We start from the raw sequence: 15,135 nt of genomic DNA on the forward strand, positions 1-15,135 counted from the left end.
AAGCTCATACTGTGTATCATTGGTATCTTTTAAATAGTTCATTATATCACTCCCATAAAATCAGGATGATCTGCGTCCAGTTTTCCCCATAGTAAACACTCTACAAGTCACTAGCGTAATTCCAGGTCAAAGATGACACTGTACAGTCTAAGCTGGCTACAGAACAAGGCTTTTTCCTCTGATATGCATTAAAATTAGGATAAACCCAATTCCCTGTGCAAGTAGGATGTGCATTCCTTGTTCTCAAAGACATTTTTTCTATGTCCAACCAGGTCAGTCTTTTTATATTACAAGCCAGCCTTCACTCCTTATGTTGCAAGGGCCGCATTTAGCACAGAAAACCAAAGCTCMAAACTTGGCTCGATCAGTCTCAATTAACCGCTACACGAAAATAATTACCTAGTTTCACCTTACAACAGCCTCACGAGAACGTAAGCCGGATACAGCTGTAAAGAGTTCAGCTACTACAGGAACAATGAGCAAACTTAAGTGCTTTAAGAGATAGTCAGATGCTGAATTCATCGGTGTGTTATTTACACGCACCTTGAAGAGCACGCTTACACTCCCAATAACCATTTTAAAATGGGAAAGTAGTAATAACAAGCCCTTGGCAAGCAGATATCTGGCCCCTGTGTGCCCGGCACACAGCCCGCTGCGGAATTCAAGCCCGGCACGTATCGCTTCTCTGCTATCTGCCTCATTCAGAGCCAGCAAATGCAGTCGCGCTCGCTTGGCTATTTTGTAGATGCCTTTGTAGTTAACAGGTCTCTCCACACTCATCGAGGCAATTTGTCTCTGCTGCTCTCCACCACATCCCAGACCAGGAAGCTTTGAGACATAAAAAACACTCAAGTTTCAAGTGCAACTTCTCATATACCTGATTGAATGCTCTCCTGCATCTTTTCCCCTCTGATAGGCAAAACAAAAAAAGACAAAACAAAAAAAACAAAAAACAAAACAAAAAAAAAAGAATATTTTCAACACTTCCTCACCCTGGACTGTAATGTTGGTTACAATCTCCCCATCTGCCTACTTGAATCAGAAGTCCACCCAGAGATCCCAATCAACACCACTGACTCACCCTACTATAAATTTAAAACCCAAACCTAGAGAGCCAAAGCCATTTCATCATCCTCTCCACGTGACGTGCTTGAGCAGAAATGGCAGAGCCAGGASACAGGCAGTCAGTGTTTACAGAGCAGCTTGTTGTTAACCAGCAGCTCAGTTTCCTAGGAACATTCCCATCTTTGTGACTGTGCGTATACACAAAACMAAAGTCTCTGCTAGAGAGCTCCAAGATTCCTGGGCATCATCAGGCRGTCAAAACTCAGGCTCCAAACTTGAGCTCTTCAGGCTGAGGCATGGACAGTCATGGCTGCAACCAGAAGAACTTCAAGGTGAGCAGACTGACTCCCCTTCCTCTCCTCTTCTCTCTTCCCCAAATGCTTGAGTTGAGGAAGAATTCCAGAGAATTTGTCCGAAGTGCTCTCTCACACAGAGCATTTTGATTTAAAAAAAACAGGCACCATCAACCTGCTCCTCAGCTAGCAGGGACTGCCCTCACTCCTCCGAGGGTGTGAAGTGAAGAAAGGCTTCCCCAGTTGTGGGGACMCATGAGAAACAACCTTGACAAAAAGCAAGACACAGGAAAGACGACACAGTTCAAAAGGGAGCTTCATATTTCCTCAACACGAAGTCCACTGAAATGCTTTAAATCAGCAGCAAAGCAGAAATCCTTGTTTTGCACTGTAGCAGCAGTGGGCGACAGGCTTAGCAGCCAGCTGAACTAGCCTAGAAGCAGAGAAGGGGCCCTGACAACTGCTCTGCACTGACTCACATGGAGCTTCTGCTCACGGTTGCTCTCCTGTGACCAGCCAGCTCTRTTTTGGTAAAGCTGGCACGGGAATATAAGGGAATTATATTGTGCAAAAGGGGCCTGAGAAGGGACGGGAAGAACAATGGCACTCCCTTCAAGGCTATTTTTTAAATAACTCTCACAGAGAAAATAATAATAATAAGGCAAAACAGCAACTGGTTGATGAAGAGCAYGTGGCCTGTGGGTCAGGTCTGTAGTGACCTCACTTCTTTATCCTCAGCATAACCAAGAACAGCAACACTGGAGCATATGARTATTTAAAAAATAAACAAATAAACTGAAGGAAATCCATCAGCYTATAGATTTCAAGCACTGGAATGCCCAGCCTTGCATTTTTTACAGCTCATTTTCTTAGGTCAAAGAAACGATACATAAATTAGAACTGGAGTATTGGCCTAAACCACTGCAGCATGGTGGAAAGCAGCAGCGAGCCACACTACTGAGCCAGCGGGCATCTGCAGCGCACAGGTAACAGGTTCTACCCCATTACTAACAAACTGTTAATAACGAACAATTTCCAGCTAATTCTCAGCATCTTCTCCTGCACATTTCCTTTCCCTTTCCTGAAAAGGTATCAGATTCAGGGCCGTAGCTGAACTGCCAGGAGAAACGGAGCATTTTAGAATTTTTTTTTTTGATGATTTTTTGGAATCAAAGAGCAGCACCTCGGTCCATTTTGTGTGTCCTTGAGAGGCCCGCAATGGCGACGGCTGCAGGAGACCGGGTGCTCTGCCCGGTGAAGAGGGAGGCTTGGGGCTCACGAACACCCCTCCGGCTCAGAAAGCAGCTTTTGATGGCACTGCCTTTGCACATGAGATGCTGGGGGGAGCGCACAGCTTGGGGACATTCTTAGGCATATTTAGGCTTTGGTGCTACGTTTTTTACTAGGGTAAAGCAGCCTGTGAGCAGAACAGCACAGCGCCAGGGTGCGTGGCAGCAGTCAGAGGACGCTCTGCGCGGTGATAAACGGGGCCCCCTTGGCCCGAAGAACCCTCCGGCCACAAAAGGCACSGCCACGAGCAGAGCCCCCCGCTCCCTGGGCAGCCGCAGCGAGCCCGGGCGCTCCGCTGTGTCACAGCACCACCTGGTGACTCCGCTGCCGAGGACACGGCCAGGGGACAGCCTGGCCACCGCAACAGCAGGGATAACGCCCGGATAAATCCCTCAGGCCGGTCGGGAACGGAGAGCAGGGGTAGGGAGCATGAACTGGCGGAGGGGATGGAGAGAGGCCGCAGGGAGGTGCTGAGAGCAGAGCGGCCTCACGCGGGGCGCCCGCACGGCCACCTCACCAGCAAATCCCCAGGTTTGGGGCTGTCCTTTAGGGGTCACACATGGCCTTGCCCTAGCTGCTGTATCTCAAAGGGTACTTTCATTCCCTACAATCCCCTTGACCTCCTGCATTTCATTTCCATAAATCCCCCTCAGAAATACAGCGAAATTGTGTGTGAATAACATCTGCTTAGCAATCCTGAGAACTGGCCCTCATCTCGCGCAACAGGTGAGGAAGGCACATCCATCCATAAGGAACAAACCAGTGACCATCCACGGCAACAAGCACTGATTTGAAGGCGTTAGGCGCAGGGGCCGAGAGCCCGAGCACCCGCCTAACAGCCTGGCCGAGTGCCGCTTATCAGCACTGTGCGATCCAGCCCGCGGAGAAACSGACTGCAACCTCCAGACTGAAAGACTTAAATACATCATAACTCGAGGCTTTCATAGTGCAGGAAACAGCAGCCTGACAAATTTTGCATTTGAGTACAGTTTTGGCTGCAGAGCTCATAGAAACCGTTTTGTGCTCGTCTTTCCAAAACGAATTCTTCTTCCAAGTGAACCTTTCCCCCTATATATTTCTAGCAGCTTGAGCTTTCAAAACAATTGTATGACAAGGAGATAAACTTTGCCCTGAATTACTGCTTGACACGAGTCTCTGTTTATATTCCAGTACCCTGGCTCTGTCAAACCCTGCCACTAAGGGCCATAATTTTAAAATACAGACCCCTAGTGTCACCTACTAAATTAAAAAGAAATCAAACACACACCTGTCCCCATGTAGAAGGCCTATAAAATCCTTCAGTGGGTCTGCAACTGATAATCCCAACCCAAACGTTACAGTTTAATATCACAGAGTGCCCACAAATCCCAGTCTGGATCAAAACTTTTTGGTTTTGCGCAGCTATATGAAGTAACTTTCTTTCATTAAAAGACTGATTTTATGCAATCAACAATATGCATGTCACCTAGGCACAGYATTTCAGGGAACAGTGCTATATTACTATTTCAGTAATATAAAAACTGTCAAGCAGTTGCCTGAAGGACTTGTAAGAGGGTTAAACTGCCTTTGCATTTGCATGTGCCAGCTCAAGGAACTCAGTTCAGGGTGCAAGCATTGCCCCCTCTCCAAAGCCATAACTTGCTCACCTGCAAGGGGCATTTCCACCACAAGAGGCAGGAAAAAGCCATGTATATCTTGAGAGTCAACRGAGACATCAGGTTAGAGGGGAAAAAAGAGGAGATCCTTTCTCTCTTGCACGGAAARGGAAGGGTGCAGGCGGAGGGCAAGGCCCAGCTGGAGGGTGTAGCTGCACAAGGACATTGCCCCGAACAGCCGGCAAGCAGCGGCCAGGGCGGCTCCGGATCTTCGGGGCCAGTTACAGATTTCAGTAGCCAAGAAACCCCGCGCCTCCGAGAGCGGGTACCGCTAGTGCCATCAAATTCCAGTTTTATGGCAAAAGCCCTTTAAATGGCTGAAAGGTTTTGTTCTGCTTTGGTTTTCGGGTTGCTTTTTTCACRGCTTCTTCCTCTCTCCACCACAGAAGGAATCAGGAAATAAGTATGAACAACTGGTTCACAGAAGAAGGTTTGATACCTGGCCAGTTTTGCACTTTGCTAAGAGTTCAGGCCATCAACAGTTGAAAGTATCTGCACTTTGTAAGTCTAAATTTAAAACTGGGAAGTATTTCAAATGGCAACGTTAAACCATAAGCTCCAGAACTATTAAGTATATTTACTCAAGGGAGAACTACAGCCAGGCTCGACGAAGAGGGGATTTGATCTCCAGAGCAGAAGAAGAGTCACACAAAAGGACTCCCGTTCAGCAAAACTATTGGGATTGCAACCAGCATTTGCAGGACTGAACCCAAAGTCGCCYTCAGACACATCAGAATGACAAGGGCAGGAATGCTGGACAATATCTAAAGCAGCCCATGAAATCCTGCCAGGCCTTCCCTTTGATTTACCGAAGCACTCACAGAACTGTCTTGGCTTGGCAAAAGATTTTGCTTAACTTAAGGCAAGAGAAACACTTGTGCAGGTTGGGAGGGAGAAATATGTTTTGAATGATGAATAAAAAAGCTAATTTGCATGGAGTTACAGCTTTAAACAACAGAAGGAAACTGAAGATTTATATCAAGGGAAGAGTGTCGGGGCGTTTTTTTCACCTCCCCTTATTTTTTCCGTATTAATTCCCTTGCTCTTGGGTGCTGCTTTGCATGGTTTTCTGTTCCTTATTTTCAGCTTCCCTCTTCCCCTTACACCTTCTCAGACTTTACCATCTGTCTTCCTCAATCTCTCCCATTGCTCCCCTTTCAGCCTCTGCGTTTCAGTCCTCCGTTGCCTCTCTCTCCATTATTCTCTTTCTTTGTTCCTTCAGGTCTGCCCTCCGCCGCCTTTCAGGCACCTCTTTCTGCTGATCATCACTTAAACTATCCTGGAAGCCCCCGGTCTGCAGGACTATCATCATCTTTAAAATAAGTGGCATTTTCTGTTTGTTTTTCATTTTTTGTACTGACATGACAAGTCCTARGTGTTATTTCCTTCTCTCTTTCCACCACCAGTCTAAAGGAGACAGCAAGCCCATCCACCAAATAACAATAACAGCCCTTGACCAAATAAAGCATCGTCTCCAAAAAATCTACCAGACCTTGAAACCCAAGCAGAGAAAGAATTGCCTCATCTACCTGCAGAGTTAAAAGACAAGAGCCCCTCAGGAGCCTTKTTACCTTAAATACCTCCTTTACCTAAACTTTTCCTCTCTGCCCTCTCCCSAGCACTGTATTCAGCAGCGCATTCAAGTACGGGACATGCTCAGCTTTAGCTTGGAATTCARTTTAGCCTATTCAGCACAGGCTGAATAGCATCCCTGGACACCTTGCTAAAGAGGGATTACCCCTGTACTTGTAATTTACCATGTGCTTAAGAACTCTGCTCACATCAGGGCTCCAGTAACAATCTTAAATCAGCACTTCTGTTATCTGGATTTACACAACTGCCATTTTTGTTGCTTAAAACGCACTCCAGGTGCCAGTCTAAAGCCTAGGCAGGCTACCAAGCACAGCCTGAAGGAGAAATAAAAAGGGGGAAAAATGCAAAACACTGAACAATTGATTCTGAAGACCATTAAACAATACAAATTATATTCTGCCACTGGAGTCATGACAGTTAATGAGCTTAAATGTGCAACACAACATTTAATTTCTTAATTTACTGAATGGCAGTGAAGATGAAAACACATAGTACTATTTTCCTTTAATTCTCCACAAAAGTGATATCATAAAAAAATATATTTTAAAAAATGCTGCCTTAAGGGACAAGTAACAGGAAGAAATCTTGTTTGTGGCCTGCTCAAGAACCAATTATCTTAAAAGGATGATTATCTGCATAGTGTTGCAAAGGTTAAACTCAGCATAGATTAGGCACCATAAAAGGCTGCTGGCCTAAATTAAATTTACATAGTTGGAAGCTTCCTTTTCATAACAGTTTTAGCAAAATATATCAGAAGTGCTGATTTTATGACCCTTAAAGATAGACCTACTTACACTCAGCGTACTGAGAGAGAGACCTTTCAGTAAAGGAAATCTGTTCTCTTTCATTTCCCAAATGCCTCCAGGAATGAAGCAACCACCAGACTCATTCACTCATCGACTGGAAGTGGGCCCTTATGTGCTGCAAGTGGCCTGTGTCCATCAATGGCAGGTTTGTTTAAATTAACAAAGACTATTTTACGCAAACAAACGAACTAACTGAAAAGAAAAACCATATTTGCTTCTACAGAAGCAGTACTTCAAAATGCACTGCAGTTCAAGCAGGCAAGCTGAGCCTCCCCAGCACTCAAGGACGTCCTTTCTGGGATGATTTTCATTTCCTKCTCTGGAAGGCCCAGCAATCCCTGCTGTGCCTCTCTGTGTGGGTTGGCAGGTAGCAGATGTTGAGCAAAACTCGACAAATTCCTATTTTGCCACTGAATTCCCCACAGCAGCCTGTATGCACAGCAAGCACGAAGCAGAGAAGTCTAAAGTTGCTCCAGTGCATCCCAGACATACTAGGCACATTAGAGCCTACACACGTGTCCCCAGTGAACCCGTGAGGACACTAAAATGACTTCAGACTCTGCTCTGCAGGGCAGCTTTGCTGGTGAAGCATTCAAACATATTCACATTTCCTTAGTTCTGCAGCAAGCAGACAGAAAAATAACAAACAGAATTCAAAATCAAAACTCCTCTAGGAAAATTTTCTTACCCCTTCAGCTCTGTAGAGAGGTTTTAATGCACACCTGCCTCAGAGAGCCCCTAATTACAGATGAATTTGTGCCAGACRCTGATATTTATCATTTTAGAAGACTGCTCTTACAATTTTATAGTCCTCTGCAGTTCTGCATGGCAGGGCCCGCCCAGGCCAGCTGGGACACTCCATGACGTCTGTCCCATCCTGTCGCTCTGCTGACAAAGGAAGAAACTGCAACTCTGGGACATAAAGTGTTTAGTAGCTGCATTGCCTATACACCTAACACGTGCTTCCATATGTCTCCCAAGCAAGCATTTAAGTTGTCCAAAACAAAAAGCGCAGCCCTCTAACAGTTCTGCCCGATCCTCCAGGAAATATGAAAGCCACACACTAGCATTTATGTTTAAAAATAGCTCTACGAAAATAAAAAACATTTGTCCTACCGACTGTTGTTCAGCTTTCACTAGTGGCTCCACAAGGCTGGARACTGTAAATTAAAACGCGGATTTGCTTATGTAAGGGCATGGTATGAACTGGCCCTTTACCCGCAGTCACTGATTTTCTTAAGCTTGGAATTTTTCTCCTATGTTGTTCAAAACCACAAGTTGTCATGGGAAGAGGGCATAAAATGTTTCAAAAGAGAGAAAAAATTTCACCTTTCCTGCTCTGTTACAGTTTGAGATTATACATTTTTTAAAAGCTCTATTTAGGGCTAATTTTCTCCTGCGGTGCCCTTGTTGCCATTGTTCAGCCTCTGTGAGGACAAGAAGCTCCCTTGTTGTCCTTCATGCGGGCCGCCGGGCACCCTGGCTCACCCCAGGGCGAGGGCTCCCCAATCCCCTTCTCAGGAGCTGCTGCCAAGGCGCTGCGGAGCTGCCTGGCAGGACGGACCCTGACACAGTGGCAGCAACCRAGCCTTGTTAAGCCCTGTTTGAAAAGTCGGGCATGACCGAACCAATGCTGTGATTTGTGCTGGGTGGAGAAAGGATTATTTTTTTTTAAATATTTTAAAATGCAGCTGATTTTCCAAAGGATGTGGACAGCAAAAAAGAGCTAGAGCAGATGTCTTAAATSCGTCTTGGAGGTCAGCAGGCCAAGCAGCCACAAGCAGTGCATGGAAAGGAGCAGGCCGAGCGCTGCCTCGGAGGACTCCGCACCGGCTGCAGCCGCGGCGCAGGGCACGGGGTGCCCAGCTGCGCCCGGCCCTACCCGCACACAGACCTGCAAGCAGGGGAGGGCACCGATACTCAGGCCCTGGCAACAACTTGCAGCTTGGAGGCGGCAAAAGAGCGTTCAGGAGGACAGRATCGTTCACGTTCCCGGCTTGCAGACCAGCTTGTTGAAAGGAAGAGCCTAACCTGGAAAGACGGCAGCGCCTGCAGGGCACCCTACCCAGCTTAAGCAGAGCAAAAGGCATTTGCTCTCTCACAGAAGGATCCAGTACATTGAATCAGAAGAATCCTCCCAATATCCTAGCACCTTTCCCAGTTGTTTTGAAAGACATCGCTGGGAAACCACAACTTGACATCTGGCTGGTCCCAGGAGTCATTCCAGGGCAACCTGAGCAGAGGAGCCCCCGACATCTGGGGTTGGAAATGATGACAAAGAGACCAAAATCACCACTCCAAGCTACAGCACTGCGTCAGCAGCGGCTGGGACCCAGCCACAGCACCCTGCGAAGCTGAGAGTGGCAGCGGGTAAACGTTCCCTGCAGTGACTGGCCTRTTTTCTGAGGCAGCAGAAACTGCAGGGAAGTTGGCATTAGTGGTGTGACCCTCTGAACTCAGCTGTGTTCCCTTTCAACACAGCCCTCCATCTTCCTCCTTAAAACCGGGGCAGGAAAGGAAGAAAATTGTGCRGCCCAGATCTCACCCCAGGTAGGATGCAGCTGGGAAATACGTGATCAACAGCAGTCCGCCCGCAGAGGATCTTTGAGACCTGACACTGGGACAAATGGAGTTTAGAAGAGGAACCACAAGCGAGGCCAAAAAAAGTGCAAGCAGTTCTTGGGAAGTAGCTAGAACCGTGCTATGGTTGCAGCCTCTTTTTAAGCAAATGCCTCTCTCAATAAGCAGTTTATTTAACACACAAGGCGTCTTCCTGCTGTCCACCAGCACAAGGCCCACTCTACACAATCAGTCATCCATCTTTTCCTTGAACTTCCCAGGAAAGCAGGAAAGTTCAGGTCAGCAAGGGCCTTGGGAGACCTCTAGTTCCAGCTCCCGCTCAAGAAGGCTCAGCTACGAGGCGAAACTAGGTTGCTCAGTGCAACCTGAAAACTGATGATGGACACTGGAATGGTGCTGCTGGGCTTCCCACAGCACGTGGTCGCTTCACCTCACCCGGGAGCAGGATTTGCCACTGTGAGCAGATGTGAGCTGATGAACACCGTGACAAGATGGGGTCTGAGGATTAGCTTGTGCTGCCAGCAGTGCAAGACAGAAGGAAGAAAAATCAGAAGCTGTTCCCACCTCTTTCCATGCTCATTTGCAACAAGAACAGCATGAAGAACAACTGTTTAAAAGTCCATATACCTTTGCCTAGAGCCTATAGAGGACAAAAGAGCGAGAGCACACTACCTATGTTAAGTACAGCAGATGTGGCAGTCTGATGTCAGTGCTCAGGAGGCCCTACTTTTTAAGGGATCTTTTTTCATAGGTGACAGCAAAATCTCAATCCTATTCCCCCTTGCCACCCAACCTACAATCCCAATATGTTCCTCTGGGAAAAAGCATATGCTTTTCCACATTTTAATTCAATTCTGATTAAGGAGTCCCTTCTCAAGGGGTTAAAAGTGAGCAGTCATAGGCAAAGGCCTCTGGATATGAAAGGCCTTTATATTTCAGAAGCGTTGATAGATCAGATTCCTGGTAAATTTTGCAAGTGTGGGGCTGCGTCTGAACAAAGAACATGAAAGTTGGGGACTCTGTAGGTRCACTGGGTGGGTGGCATCATTTCACATCTATGTAGACTGTTTGGCCTTCTCAYGTAGATGTTACTGCACACATGCTTACTTGCCTCTTCTTTCCAGTGCATCCTAGTTGCAACTAATCCTAAAAGCTAAACCACTGTCTTAGAAAGAAAATCTTATGATCAATAAAATTCACAGAAAGCATTTTATAAATGTAAAACTGCCTTGACTTTTAAATCAATTTAAAAAATCATCTACCCACAAAAAGAGGACTTTTTTTCCATTTGCTTTTCGTCCCCCCACCCCCCGTCCCCAAGCATAAACTTCCCATATACAAAGAACCTGACTGCTTCATGCAGTGCACCTCATGGCAACTTAACCAAGCAAAACTAGAAGTGACTTTCATCTGCGCCCAGAAGACAGAGGACATCAATTCCACTTCCTCCTTTTAGTAAAAGGAAAATACTGTTCTCAGAATTACAATGAAACTAGAACAGCGGTATTTCAGCCAATATCAAGAGAACAGAGAGAGGGACAGAAGCAATGGATCTGCAAAAACCACGGAAGGCATTTGTTACTGCTCTAACCAAAAGATACGTAAACACAATTTGACAGACAATACAACTACCGCCTGACTGTGACTTGTGGCTGACAGCCGGAGCCGGATAACAGGCGCTCATCCAACAAACAAGCTGAATCAGCAGATCGSAGGCATCAGTTGGTTGTCAGTTCATCCGAGATGACTATAAGTCTTCCCACCAACTACAAGAGCCAAATGGAGCTTCTTTTCTTGCTGTTTTATTCCAAATAAGCAGCTCCCTGCCCAGCTGCCTCACAGCTACTGAAAGCAAAGTCTGTTTCAAGTTCTGCCTTCCGCTGTTGTAGAACCCCTCAGCAGCCTCCAGGTTGTCGTGCTGCTGTAAATGGAAGCAGAATGTGGCCCGTCTTTTCCTAGAATCTTTTCCTAGAAGGCCACTAGGCCTGAACTCCGTTCCTCTGTGACTATACACAACTCATTACTTATATACAGATTTAACACCTACATTGTAGAAATCTGAATATAGTCATTTAGACGTTTTGTAAACAGAAAGGTTGGTTTAAGCTTCTGAACATAATTATTTGCTGACACAAAGGGAAAATCCTTTCTCACTTGCCATACAGCTGGACTTTCTAAGCAATTTTCTCTCCAGAACAAGGAAACCACAGTCCTAGTCTTCTCCAGTATCAGGTAACTGTTCTTCTAGATTGCAAAGGAGGAGGATGAAATATGAGCATTGTGTTTATGCACAAATGCAAACTTCCCATCATTTGTCATTATGTTGCCCAAAGAAATAGTCACGTTGTCTGTGTGTCTGGCTGCCTGCCTTACAACTGCAAAGGCACCRACTTTTAAAATTAGCATCACTGTCCATATTCACCTTAAATAATCAAATGACTGTGAGCTCAACCCACATGCGAATGTGCAGACACAGCACCCTGAGATGCCCAGTCAACACTTGACTCGGGCAATGAGCTGTTCTCAGTAGCCAGCCATAGGGACTCAGCTGGGGAGCAACTCCTGTGGAAATCTGCTTCCCCTCTCTAGAGGAAATCTCACTTCTCTTACTAAATTTAGGCTCACCAACTTCACAGTATTTTAAGACTACTTGCTAACAAAACACATGCCAGCAAGTGCCTTCTAATGACCAAGAAAATGGAAATGAAAACAAGAGGGTGGAGAAATAGAGTCTCAGGCAAGGAAGATCTAGGCTCTACATTTGGAAAAATAATTGAAAAACTACAGCAAAAGTAGTTAGGCTTTGGAACATAATACCATGGAGAAGTGAAAGACATTTAGGAACAGACAAAACAAACATATGCCAGAAAAGTTTGGGGACAAGTCAAAGGAGCTTTGGGGCTGCAGGATGGCCTCTTGAAGTCTCTTCTATGATCCTATGATGATCAGTCACAACATAAAAATGCAGTAAACAAAAATAAAAGGCAAGGAGTAACGGAGGTCACTTCAGATGGCAGCAAGCCATCTCCCAAAGGAGCTCCAAAAAACAGTCCAAGTTTCCTCAGGAAGTGACAAAGACAAGAAACTTGGCCTCAGCCTTCAACCTGGCAACCTCTTCGGTGGATGCCACACACAGCTCTGTCAGGGCTTGGCACAGTAACGGCTCCTCCAGCCTGCAAAAAGAGAATGTCAGGAGCTCATGGCATTCAGCAGCCTCCAGCAGACTATAAACCAGGCAGCTAGGAGCCCCAGGCGCGTCCCAGCACCAGAGGCAGGCGCAGGGACACTCTAGTCCCTCTTTGTCCCTCTCCCAGAAAGCTGAGGCCCTGCTGAAGCAGAACTGCAGCTCAGCTCGCTGCACAGGCTTAGCTGCAGCTGAACCCTGCTCAGTACCAGACGCAGGCGGCCTCTACCCAGAGGCAACTGATGTAAGCAAACAGCAGACTGGACTAAGACAGACACTGGAGGATTTTGAGGTGACAAGGTAAGACATCCTGTTCTATCAGCCGAGCAGCAAGCTGAAACTACCTCTCCTGAAAGAGCATCACCCTCCCAAACCCTGCACGAGTAACAACGTGCCATGACCAAAGCTTAGCTCTGATTCACTCATGCAGCAGCCTGAGCTGGACCCAAACTCTCCCCAGATTATTTTCCTGCTAATGTTTCCACAAAGCTATAAACTTCACGGGCATCTCCTTGCTGCTCATTACTCCAAGCTGCTTCAAATCATCACACCCTCAAAGGGCCTTTAAAACCTCAGTTGGACTGGATGATCTTAAAGGTCTTTTTCCAACCATAATGATCCTATGATACTCCTGAAGAGCAAAAAGTGAAATGAAGATGCCCAAATACTGGTTCTGATAGATTTGATAGTTCAGAATTGTGGGCCAGGTTCTCTCCTGCTTTACAGAATGGCCTGGGCAACACGAGGGAGACATCCAAGAGCCAATAACTAATTCTTCTAATGGCTCCTGGCCACGTGCTGGCCCTCAAGTGCTGCACTAGTTTACAGGAGCTGTTTTATGCGTTAGGAGAGAGGTAGCTGCATGGAGCACAGCTCTGGTTCCCTCTTCCTCCTCCTTCCAACTAGGCTTTATAAAGCTGAGCAGGACTCGTAGATAAGCTGGCCTTGCCACTGTTAGGCCAGCTGCAAATTCTTCCCCACTAGGGAATTCCGAGCTGGCAGAACCAGCCAAATTCCAGGCTCTTTGCACAGCTGCAGGTTGTAGACTGTCAGGGGAGCCAATACAGAATGAAATGATGCTCCTATCTGATTTAGGCGTGCAATCTAGCACTTGGTTGAGGAGAGATACAGAGGCTAGAAATAGTTTTGGGCTTGCCACCTAACTTCTGAGCAGATGAGAAGGTTAACGACAACACTTGCTCACATGGACAGGTACACAGCTGCTTGCAATGGAAAGCTGGAGCTCCCAGGCAGATTTGTCCGTCACGGACCCTGCAGTTTTGGGAAAAGAAAATACCAGCCTCCACGGTAAGATGCCTGTGATGAGAGGTAGGGGGTTTTTAGGATTACATCCTATTAAAGCCGAGGAAGGAACAACCCTTCACTAACTACTGAGCAGACACAGCCAGAAATACCTTCCTAAGTGTTTCCACCACCACCCTATCATTTTAAAGGATCTACAGAATAATTGCACGCTTCTGCTGTATGTGCTTCTCTTCCTGTCCTAAAACAAGTAAACAATTCCCCTACAAAACCTCCAGGACTTTTTCGTGTTACAAAACAGCAATAAATTATGGGCAAGAGGAATGTCATTCCACGAGACACTTCATCTCTAGAAAATGACAGGATTCTCTGCTTGGGCAAAAAAAAATAAAAGAGTATCCACATATTCTACCGCAGACTCCTCAGGTTTATTTAAACCACATTTATTTTGTTGCTGTGCCATTTTAAGAGCTAAAAGTAGGAATTCTCACTGAGAAAGGAGGAATGTTCATTGCCAAACACTGTAGGTTGAACTCTCCAGTGCCCTGGCTCTCACTCTGGGGCAAAGCACCCGAAACTGCCAGGCTAAGTGTCCACACAGAGCACAGGGAAWCAGTGTCTCTAACTGGTTGTAAAGCTTTGAATCAATCCCCTTATACTCACTGAATGAGAATTCACCCTAAGACACCTTCATTCACACAGCTTTCCTGAATCTTAATGGCAATACAGACTCAAAGCTGTGCAACTTAGGCCTGGTAAGTTTGGTACGTTTGTTTTTAAACCCTGCTCAGGCCTGCCCTGCTGGTGAATGCAGCCAGGGCTCTGGCTCCATGCAGGGCTCTCCTCAGGGCCACCCTTTGCCGCCAAGTTCCCTCTGTGCAGGGCACGGACGTGGCCAAACTGCAAAGCTAAGCACATTGCTGCTCCAGATGGTGAACGCACACACCACCACACCAAAAATAAGAGGAAAGAAAGAAGAAGGAGAAAAAAAAAAGTAACGAGCCTGCAGAACCAAGCTTTAAGGGAGCCAGGCCAGCCGAGCGGATTCTCTGGGATGTGGAAGGGGACGGGGGATCCTCTCTCCCGGCAGGGAGCGGAGGCTGTTGTTATTTACTCATCTCTTCCTTCTCCCTGTCCCACCGCGCCAGTTAGACCGGCAGGCAGCACAAGTGACAGGAGCCTCCCGCCGAGGGGGAAAACCAAAACAAAAAACAGAAGAAAAAGAAAAATCCGCGGGGGCTCGGACCGAGGGGCGGGCAGCAGCACAGGCCGCGGGWGCCCCCCCGCCGCCTCCCCCGGCCACCCGGGCCCTTTGGCAAAAGTTCAAAGGCAACAACAACAAGAAAAAAAAATTTTTTTTTAATTAAAAAAAAAAAAAAGAAGAAGAAAGAAGAGAAAAAGGCACC

The 15,135-nt window shown here is 46.6% G+C and overlaps 1 protein-coding gene across 1 annotated transcript in view; it reads right to left on the minus strand.

The window, feature by feature from the left end:
* Nucleotides 1-15,135, minus strand: part of RAB31 (RAB31, member RAS oncogene family) — a 56,236-nt gene that overhangs the window by 40,781 nt on the left and 320 nt on the right. The gene's annotated exons all lie outside the window — the stretch shown is intronic.

This window comes from Nothoprocta perdicaria, unplaced genomic scaffold (assembly GCF_003342845.1).
Source record: "Nothoprocta perdicaria isolate Ctin4 unplaced genomic scaffold, notPer1 scaffold_134, whole genome shotgun sequence".
NCBI classification, from domain to species: Eukaryota; Metazoa; Chordata; class Aves; order Tinamiformes; family Tinamidae; genus Nothoprocta; species Nothoprocta perdicaria.